Source organism: Sciurus vulgaris (genome assembly GCF_902686455.1).
Source record: "Sciurus vulgaris genome assembly, chromosome: 11".
Taxonomy (NCBI): Eukaryota; Metazoa; Chordata; class Mammalia; order Rodentia; family Sciuridae; genus Sciurus; species Sciurus vulgaris.
Window position 1 is genome coordinate 103,741,702 of NC_136472.1, and position 11,044 is coordinate 103,752,745.

An 11,044-nucleotide genomic window follows, 5' to 3' on the forward strand; every position below is an offset into this window, starting at 1 on the left:
ACCTCTCTTCCTAAGCATATCTCTAAGGACAGGCACATAATGATCCCTTTATTTGGATCTTGTATGTCCTGTATTTTACACCTGATTCTGACTCGCTCCCTTCACCTCCTTACCTTGAGGATTTTTTTTTTTTTTTTTTTTTTTTTTGGCTTATATGGTGCACCCCTGGGAGCATTGCCTCTTGTAATGACTGAAGAAAGTTCACCTGTGTCTGAATCCACAAGGGCCACCAACTGCCACAACCAGCACGACCAAACTCTCGGGACTGGTGATCAGCAAAGGGGGATTGGAAAACAGATTCACAGACACAGATTTTGAAGATTAAGCTGGGATCAGGTGGAGCTCTGCTTTCTGATGGAGATGCAGATCTAAAGAGTTACACCAGCAATCTTTATTTATAGATGTTTCATTATCAGGTTATAGACTATGCAACCATTATTCTTTGTGTTCAGGAAAGTTCCAGAAACCAGGACATCTATGGAGCTTTTCCACAGTTGCAATCCACAGTTGCAAAGTGCAACGTTAGGAGCTTTGTGCAGCTCTCAAGAAAGTCCATTGTTTAAAGTTACTGTAAAGCAGGCAGGAACAGGAGAAGAGGGCTGGTGAAACATGGTGGTTGTCTAGCATAAGAATTCCTTCCTTCCCAGGAGCTGTGTGCCTGAGATCAAGGTCAGAGCTGATAGGATCCTTGCACAGAGCCTCCTCATGCAGGGCATTGCCACAGCAGTTAAGCATCCTGTGCCCTTGCACAGAAACATTCCCAGTCACCAGGCATGCCACAGCCAAGAGGTCATCAGAGACCCCCAATCTCCATTGCTGCTCTCCCATCCTGCCACCGCTATCCACAAATATCCTCAAAAATCTTATTTCATCATTAATTCTAAATCCAAAATCTCATCTATTTTCCCCTTTCCATCCAGGTTGGCAGTGCTTCCTATTGGTACACCATTCTCAAAAATATTTTGTCTTCCATATATGTCAAGAAGATCCATGTCATTGAACTTGATGGTATTTCAAAGATCCTCCCTTGATAATGAACCCTATCTCTGTTCTTGGCATCTGCTGAGACGGTTGATTGGATCCATAATCACATGCCTCATCTCTGGCAATTTGTTGTCCAAATATGCTTGGGGTTCTCTTCAGAGCACACCTTCTGATTTTTTTTCTGATCTTTTGTTCTTCTTTTTCTTTTTATTCTTCTTCTTCTTCTTCTTCTTTTTTTTAGTTCCAGGGATCAAACTCAGGGGTGTTTAGCCACTGAGCCACACCTTCAGCTCTTTTTCTTTTTTTATCTTGAGACAGGGTCTTGCTAAGTTACTTAGGGCCTTGCTGAATTGCTGAGGCTGGGTTTGAACTTGTGATCCTCCTGCCTCATCTCCTGAGTAGCTGGGATTACAGGTGTACATCACTGTGCCCAGTACGTTCCCATCTTTTGCAGTGTGTTGTGAGGCTGAGACTATTTCAAATGATCAAGTTCTGATTTTGTGTTGTTTTACAATTCCTACCTCAATTTTTTTCTTTTCTCTTGCATTTTCATATAAGCAGGAAGGAGAAACCAGGTTTGCCTCAAACACTTTGCTTGGAAACTTCAGCTAAATATCCATCTAACACTAGAACACAGTTTGGCTAAGTTTTGTGTTACTTTACAACAAGGATCACCTTTCTTCTGGTGTCCAATAACATGGGGCTCATTTCTTTCTGATCCCTCACCAAAATCACCTTTATTGTTCACATTTCTACCAATTGCCTCTTAAGACACTCTGGGCTTATTCAAATCTATTCCTGTGCCCACAGCTACTTCCTTATTTTTGTGTATGTGTTATAGCAGCATTCCATTTCCTAGTACCAAATACTTATTTCCTCTCATTGCTGTAACAAGTTGACACATATTGAATGGCTTAAAACAACAGAAATTTATTCCCTCTGGGTGCTAGAAGTCTGAAATGTGGGCATCAGCAGGGTTAGTTCCTTCTGAAGATTCTGAGGAAGAATCTTTTCCACACCTCTTTGCTCCCTTCTGATGGTTGCCAGAAATTCTTGTTGTGCCTTGGTTTGTAGATGTATCACTCCAGTCTCTACCTCTATGTCCATATGACATTCTCCCCTGTGTGCGTCTCTCTGTATCTGTATGTGTGTGCATTCTCTTTGGTTATAAGGATGCCAATCATTGAATTTAGGGCCACCCTAATCCAGCATGACTTCATTTTAGCTTGATTGTATCTGCAAAACCCTTGTATCCAAATAAAGCCACATTCACATGCACTGGAAGGGAGAACTTAAATGTATCTTTTTGGGGGACACGATTTAACTTACTACAATGAATTATTCCTATAGTCTAACTTTGATAGAAGTTGCTTGTTATAGAAGAACTTAATTAGAAGTGAATATGAATGAGGCAGGAGGATCACAAGTTCCAGGCCAGCCTTAGCAAATTAGTGAGGCCCTAAGTCACTTAGTAAGACCCTGTCTCAAAAAATTAAAAAGGATGGGGAGGATGTCGGTCTGTGGTAATGCCCTCCTGGGTTCAATCCCCAATACTGGCTCCACCAAATGAAAGTGCACATAGAATATCCTTTATGAATCTAATACAAAATTTTCTTAATTTCTTTTAAACTTTTTTTATTTTCCCTTTCAGTTTCTGCTGTGAAAATGATATTGTTCTAATATTCCTAATACTAACTTCTACTTCTAGGAAACCACTTTGGGGCTTATGGGCATTTACAGAAGGGAAGAAGTTTTTATGTTATCACGACTTGTGCTAGGACTGGGAGTGTTGCTCAGTTGTTAGAGTGTTTTCCTAGCATGCAGCCGACCTTGGTTTCCATCCCCAGCAAAACAAAGGAAAAGACTATACTAGGCAAGAAAACATAAGTGTTCACTTAAAGTTTTGCCACTAGATGGAGCCATGGCTAGATTTCCCTGACAAATATCAACTCAGAATTCAAGATGAACTCCTTTTTGAAAGATAGAGCACTTCATTAATAAATTTATGGAGGCTAGTAGTATATATAGTTTAGTGGTAGAAAGCTGGCCTACATGTATGATGCGCTGGGTTAAAAAAACTCATTATTAGTACCATTATTATTATTATTAATTTGAACTTTAAGAGCCAGATGTGGGTTGCAAATGCCCGCAATTGCAGAGATTCAGCAGGCTGAGATAGGAGTATCACAAATTCAAGGCCGGTCTCAGGAATTTAAAGAGATCCTGTCTCAAAAAGGATAAAGGGCTGGGGATTTAGCTCAGTGGTAAAGCATTTGCGTAGCATGTGGGAGGCCCTGGATTCCATCTCCAGTACAAAAAAAGAAAATTATGTCCAGACACTGTGTTACCTACTGTGGCTGGAATGATAATCTAAAACCACAAATTCGGATATGTAAAAAATTGTTTTATTCTGTTTTAATTGGACTTAATTTTTATCCTGATATTTCATTTCTACCTCAGAAGAAATGTTATTCTAGTCACTTTTACCTATGGTCAGTCAAACTTATTATCTCTTCATAACTTTTAGATGTAAGGTCTGTCATTTTTAGGATAGTTCTCTTTGTACTGCCTGTCCTAAGCATCTGGATTGCCCTAGGTTGCTCATACTTGGGCATGACTGCACCTCCACACTGACTTGTTTGGGATGTCCTGCTTCCCAGGTGGAGCTGTGGGGTTTCTTACCACCTCCAGCTCAGCTATATTTTGTATTCTTTTTAGTCACAAGAGAAAAATCACCCATTTTACCTATCTTTTGTTTTTAGTGCTGGGGGTTGAACCTAGGGCCTTGTGCATGCTAAGCCTGCCCTCTATCACTGAGCTACACCACCAGCTCCTATTTAACTTTGTGGGGTCTTCACAAGATGTTCACAAGACTTCCTTAGTCCCCTTCATATTCATATTTAACCTCTAATGCTCATGTGGGCTAGTTTTCAGACAAGCTGACTGAATCAGAGAATTCAGATCTACTCTTACAACACTGATTTTATTGCATGAGTGTCTCTGTGTGTTTTCTGTGTGGGAGGGCGTTGGGGGGTGGTTCTACTGTCACATTCCCATGAGGCTGGGCTGCAGGAGGAACAGGGTTCAGGGCCTTATCTTAGGGACACTCATCAGTAGCTAATCTTCTGGCTTCCTCTTCAGCTCTAGCCTTTCTCCCCACAATTCTATTTAACCAATATTTGGTGGTGTTAGGAAAAATGCTCTCTTCAATTTTCCTTGTCTTTTACCTGAACTGTGACTTTAGTCTTTTTTTTTTGGCGGTGCTGGGGATTGAACTCAGGGCCTTAGTGCTTACGAGGCGAACACTCTAACAACTGAGCTATCTCCCCAGCCCCCTGAACTGTGACTTTAGAATAGGGGAGGGAAAAAAAAAAAAAAAGTGTGTCCTTTTGTTTGTTGTGGTTCTCTTCCCTGCAGGGAGATTGTGAATATGCCACAGTTGTGAGCAGGGCAAAGTCACGTTTAAAAAAGAAGTGGAAGTGGAGGGTCCAGAATACAAAAGCACAATCTGGTTCTCTGCTACCATTTTTAGTTCTTCCTCCTCTTCCTCCACCTAAATGTGTTTTCCCCCAGTTTCTCATTATATAGTTTTCTTTGGGAAGCTGTTTTGGTCAGCTTTTACATGACTATGACCAAAACAACCTGACAAGAACAACTTACAGGAGGAAAATTTATTTGGGGCTCACGGTTTCAGAATTCACTTTCCACAGATTGTCAACTCCATTACTCTGGATGCAAGGTGAGACAGCACACCATGGGGGAAGGGCCAGAGAAGGAAAGCTGCACAACTCATGGAAGGGTCAGGAAGCAGAGGTGGAGGTCGGTGGGAGATGCAGCATTCCAGGGAAAACCCCTAGTGACCCACCTCCTCACCTCCTCCAAACATACCCCACCTGCCTCCAGTTATCACCCACTGAGTCCATTCAAACTAGGACACTGATTAGGTTATCACTCTTACAATTCAATCATTTCATCTCTGAACATTCCTGCATTCACACAGGAGCTTTTGGGGTACATCTCATAACCAAACCATAAATGGATGTCATACACTTAATACCTTTAACTACTTACTCTCTGTTCTAACTCCCAGTTCAATGTTTAAGCCTGTAATGGTTCTTAAACCATTATTTGGAATATGCAAATAAAAATCAGAATAATTTGCTGAGGCTGGCCTTGAACTTGCAATGCTGCCGTCTCAGCTCCCTGAGCCACTGGGATTCTAGGCGTGTGATACCATGCCCAGTTAGAGTTCTAGATTTTTATTTATTTATTTATTTTTAATTTCACCTTTGTTTTTCCTTTTCTTTTTTTAGATTTTATTTTGATTCATTGTGCACAAAAGGGGTACGACTTTCACTTCTCTGGTTGTACACAAAGTAGTGTCACACCATTTGTGTAATCATACATGTACATGTATTTTTCCTTCCCCTCACTCCCTCCTCACCCCTCATTTTCCTCTAAACAATCCATCCTTCCTCTATTCTTGCCTCCCCTCACCCCCGTTATGTATCATCATCCACTTGTCAGAGAAATCATTCGGCCTTTGGTTTTTTGGGGGATTGGCTTATCACACTTAGCATGATATTCTCCAACTCCATCCATTTGCCTGCAAATGCCATAATTTTATTCTTCTTTATGGTTGAATAATATTCCATTGTGTATATATACCACAGTTTCTTTATTCATTCATCTATTGAAGGGCATCTAGGTTGGTTCCACAGTCTAGCTATTGTGAATTGAGCTGCTATAAACATTGATGTAGATGACATGATTCTCTATTTAAAGGATCCAAAAAACTCCTCCAGAAAACTTCTAGACCTCATAAATGAATTCAGCAAAATAGCAGGATATAAAATCAACATGCATAAATCTAAAATATCTCTATACATAAGTGATGAAACATCTGAAAGGGAAATGAGGAAAACAACTCTGTTTGCAATAACCTCAAAAAAAAAAAAAAATACTTGGGTATTGGGAATCAATCTAACCAAAGAGGTGAAAGGTCTCTACAATGAAAACTACAAAACATTAAAGAAAGAAATTGAAGAAGACCTTAGAGGATGGAAAGATCTCCCATCTTCCTGGATAGGCAGAATTAATATTATCAAAATGGCCATACTACCAAAGGTGCTATACAGATTTAACACAATTCCAATTATAATCCCTATGACATTTCTCATAGAAACAGAAAAAGCAATCATGAAATTCATCTGGAAGAACAAAAGACCCAGGATAGCCAAAGCAATCCTGGGCAGGAAGAGTGAAGCAGGAGGTATCACAATACCAGACCTTAAACTCTACTATAGAGCAATAGTAACAAAAACAGCATGGTACTGGCACCAAAATAGACAGGTAGACCAATGGTACAGAATAGAAGACACAGAGACAAAACTACATAAATACAGTTATCTCATACTAGACAAAGGAACCAAAAACATACAATGGAGAAAAAGATAGCCTCTTCAACAAATGGTGCTGGCAAAACCGGAAATCCATATGCAGTAAAATGAAATTAAATCCCTCTCACCCTGTACAAAACTCAACTCAAAATGGATCAAGAATCTAGGAATTAGACCTGAGACCCTTCACCAAATAAAAGAAAAAAGTAGGCCCAAATCTCCATCACGTTGGCTTAGGACCAGACTTCCTTAACAAGACCCCCATAGTGCAAGAAATGAAAGCAAGAATCAATAAATGGGATAGATACAAAATAAAAAAGCTTTTTTGCAGCAAAGGAAGCAATCAATAATGTGAAAAGAGAGCCTACAGAGTGGGAGAAAATCTTTTCCACACACACTTCAGACAGAGCACTCATCTCCAAAATTTATAAAGAACTTAAAAAACTTTACACCAAAAACACAAAGAACACAATCAATAAATGGGCTAAGGAAATGGGCAGACACTTCACAGAAGAAGATATACAAGTGATCAACAAATATATGAAAAAGTGCTCATCATCTCTAGTAATTAGAGAAATGCAAATTAAAACCACCCTAAGATTTCATCTAATTTCAATTAGAATGACTATTATCAAAAACAGAAGCAATAATAAGTGTTGGCATGGATGTGGGGAAAAAGGCACACTCATACATTGCTGGTGGAGTTGCAAATTGGTGCAGTCACTCTGGAAAGCAGTATGGAGATTCCTCAGAAAGCTTGGAATGGACCCACCATTTGACCCAGCTATCCCCTCCTTGGTTACACCCAAAGGACTTAAAATCAGCATACTACAATGATGCAGCTACATCAATGTTCATAGCAGCTCAATTCACAATAGGTAGATTGTGGAACCAACCTAGATGCCCTTCAATTGACAAATGGATAAAGAAACCATGGTATATATATACAATGGGATATTACTCAGCCATAAAGAAGAATAAAATTATGGCATTTGCTGGTAAATGGATGAAGTTGGAAAATATCATGCTAAGTGAAACAGGCCAAGTCCAAAAAAACCAAAGGCCAAATGTTTTCTCTGAAAAGTGCATGAAAATATATAACAAGGAGGGGGTGATGGGGGGAAGAGAAGAATGAAGGAACTTTGGATGGTGTAGAGGAAAATGAGGTGGAAAGGGGTGAAGGACAGAAAGATGGTAGAATGAAACAGATAGTATTACCCTATATATATGTATGATTACATGAATGGTGTGAATCTACATTGTGTACAACCAAAGAGATGAAAAGTTGTACCCCATTTGTGTACAATGAATCAAAATGCAGTCTGTAAAAATAAAAAAAGATTTTAATAATGATAATAAAAAAACATTGATGTAGCTGCATCACTCTAGTATGCTGATTTTAAGTCCTTTGGGTATAGGCCAAGGTGTGGGATAGCTGGGTCAAATGGTGGTTCCATTCCAAATTTTCTAAGGAATCTCCACACTGCTTTCCAGAGTGGTGGCACCAATTTGCAGTCCCAACAGCAATGTATGAGTGTACCTTTTCCCCACACCCCCGCCAACACTTATTGTTGCTTGTATTCTTGATAATAGAAATTCTAATTGGGGTGAGATGAAATTTTAGGGTAGTTTTGATTTGCATTTCTCTTATTACTAGAGATGTTGAACATTTTTTTTATATATCTGTTGATTGCTTGTAGATCTTCTTCTGTGAAGTATCTGTTCATTTCCTTAGCCCATTTATTCATTGGGTATTTGTATTTTTGGTGTAAAGTTTTTTGAGTTCTTTACAGATTCTGGAGATTAGTGATCTATCTGAAGTGCATGTAGCAAAGATTTTCTCCCACTCTGTAGGCTCTCTCTTCACATTGTTGTTTCCTTTGCTGAGAAAAAGCTTTTTAGTTTGAATCTATCCCAGTTATTGATTCCTGTTTTTATATTTTTTTGTGCTTTGGGAGTCATGTTAAGGAAGTCTGGTCCTAAGCCTACATGGTGAAGATTTGGACCTACTTTTTCTTCTATTAGGTACAGGGTCTCTGGTATAATTTTGAGGTCCTTGATCCATTTTGAGTTGAGTTTTGTACAGGGTGAGAGATAGGGGTTTAGTTTCATTTTGCTGCACATGGATTTCCAGATTTGCCAGCACCATTTGTTGAAGAGGCTATCTTTTTCTCCATTGTATGTTTTTGGCACCTTTGTCTAGTGCCAAGCAGGTGGTATCACATTACTAGATCTTCAACTGTACTATAGAGCAATAGTAATAAAAATGGCATTGTATTGGCACCGAAATAGGTAGATTTTAAGTGAAATTATTAATTTCACTTTTACCTGCTGCTTATAAAGCCATTTTTATTATTACTATTGCTTTGGGATATGGTCTTGCTATGTTGCCCAGTCTGATTTCTTCTTCTTTTTCTCTTTTTTCTTTCTGTACTGGGGATTGAACCCAGGGGAGCTTAACCACTAAGCCACACCCACAGCCCTTTTTATTTTTTGAGACAGGATCTTGATAAGTTGCTTAGGACCTCACTAAGTTGCTGAGGATGACCTAGAACTTGTGATCTTCCTGCTTTAGTCTCCCTAGTCTCTGGGAGTACAGGCATGGACCAAACCCAGGCTGGTTTCAGAATCCAGGGCTCAAGTGATTCTCTTGCTTCAGTCTCCAGAGTAGCTGGGTCTAAGGCATGCTGCTGTGCCCTGCACTGCTGTTTTTTTTTTTTTTTTTTTTGGTTGTTGTTGTTTGTTTTTTTGTTTGTTTGTTTTGTTTTGTTTTGAGTAGCAGCTTGCCTGCTGAAGCTCTAAGTAAATTCACTGCCCTTCTCCCCTAAATGCACCTGTATCTCTCTGAAGTCCTCTAGAAATTGCCCTGACCAACTAGTGGCAATATTTCCCGGTAGTGTCTTCAATGGCAGAATTGCCAATTGGAGTCACCCAGTGTCCCTAAGGCAGGTCTTCCCTAATGCAAAATTAGTGTCGTGAGTGGTTAAGAGACTAGACCTGGCAATTGCATTATCTGGGTTCAAATTACAGGTCTGTCACTAGCTACTAGCTCTGGGTCTTGGACAAACTTCTGTACATGAATCTTTTCACCTATAAAATGATAATAATGATATTCCTTAATTCAATGAGACTCTGTGAGGATTAACTGAATTAAACTGTGACAGATATGGCCCATATTAAGAACTATATGAGGGCCAGGTGAGGTGGTGCCCACCTGTAATCCCAGTGGCTCGGAGGCTGAGGCAGGAGGATCATGAGTTCAAAGCCCTAAGCAACTCAGTGAGACCCTGTTCTCTAAATAAAATATTTTTTAAAAGAGCTGGGGATGTGGTTCAGTGGTAAGCCCCAGGTTCAATCTCCAGTACAAAAAACCCCCAAAAACTCTATGAGTAGCATTCATTATAACCAGTAATCTTTTATTGTTTGATACCCTAGTTTAGTTATCAGCCTTGGCCTCTTAAAACAAGTCATCACTATTCGACCAGATAAGTTTTTTAGTTTTCAAGTTATTTAAATTTTTAATTCAACTTTTCCCAGGTGCAGTAGTGCTTATCTGTAATCCCAGCTATTCAGGAGGCTGAGGCAGGAGGATTACAAGTTTGAGGCCATCTTGGTCAACTTAATAAGACCCAGTCTCAAAAAATAAAAAAGGGTCAAGGATGTAGCAAAGTGGTAGAGTGATCCTGGGCTCAATCCTAGTACAAAAAAATATATAACTTTTTCAGTTAGAAATGTATATGTTATGCAATTCACACATATACAAAACTTAAACACAGATATACATTGAAAAGATTTCCTTTCAATAACTATTGGAAATACAGGTGTGAAAATATTTGTTCATGGCCTAGGTTAGGAGGAGAGAAGGTATGAAGGTGACATTCAAAGGAGGGAGGTGGGGGTGTATCTCAGCATTTCAACAGGTGTCTAGTATGTTCCAGGTCCTGAGTTCAAATGAGCACCTAAACAAAACAAAACAAAACAAAGGTTAGGCAGAACTTAGTAATATATTGAATATGGAGGTTTTAGTACAGAGGTGCAGAGGTCATGAGAGTATATAAGGGACCAAGTTAGGGAAACTGGGAAATTAAAAATGGGGTTCTGTATTTACCTGTTGCTTTATTAAAAAATTATCTTCAAACATAGTGGCTTAAAATTACAACCATTTGAAATGAAAAAAAGAAAAAAAACTCAAAAAAAACTTTCTCTCTTTGTTTCTGTGGATCATGAATGAAGACAATATTGTGAAGACAGCTTATCTCTGCTCCATCTAGTCTGGAGTCTCAACTGGAAGAGTTGAAGACTGGAGATGGAAATCATCAGAGGCCTTTTTAATCTGTGATATTTCCTTCTGCACCTAGCCCAGGAAGTCACATAATTTAACTTCTGACATACTCCATTGGTCCTAAGAGTCAGCACTCCTCACCAAGGCAGAATCAAGGGGAAGGAACATAGATTCCCACCTGTAATGGGAAGACTAACCATTGGGGTGAAATAAATAAGGGTGTGGCCTTCTTTGAAAAAAACACAATTTTCTACAACTACCAACAAAATGTAATGAAGGAGGGGATTTTATTTTCTTTTAAAAGACACATGGAGGGCTGGGGAGATAGCTCAGTTGGTAGAGTGCTTGCCTTGCAAGCCCAAGGCCCTGGGTTCAATCC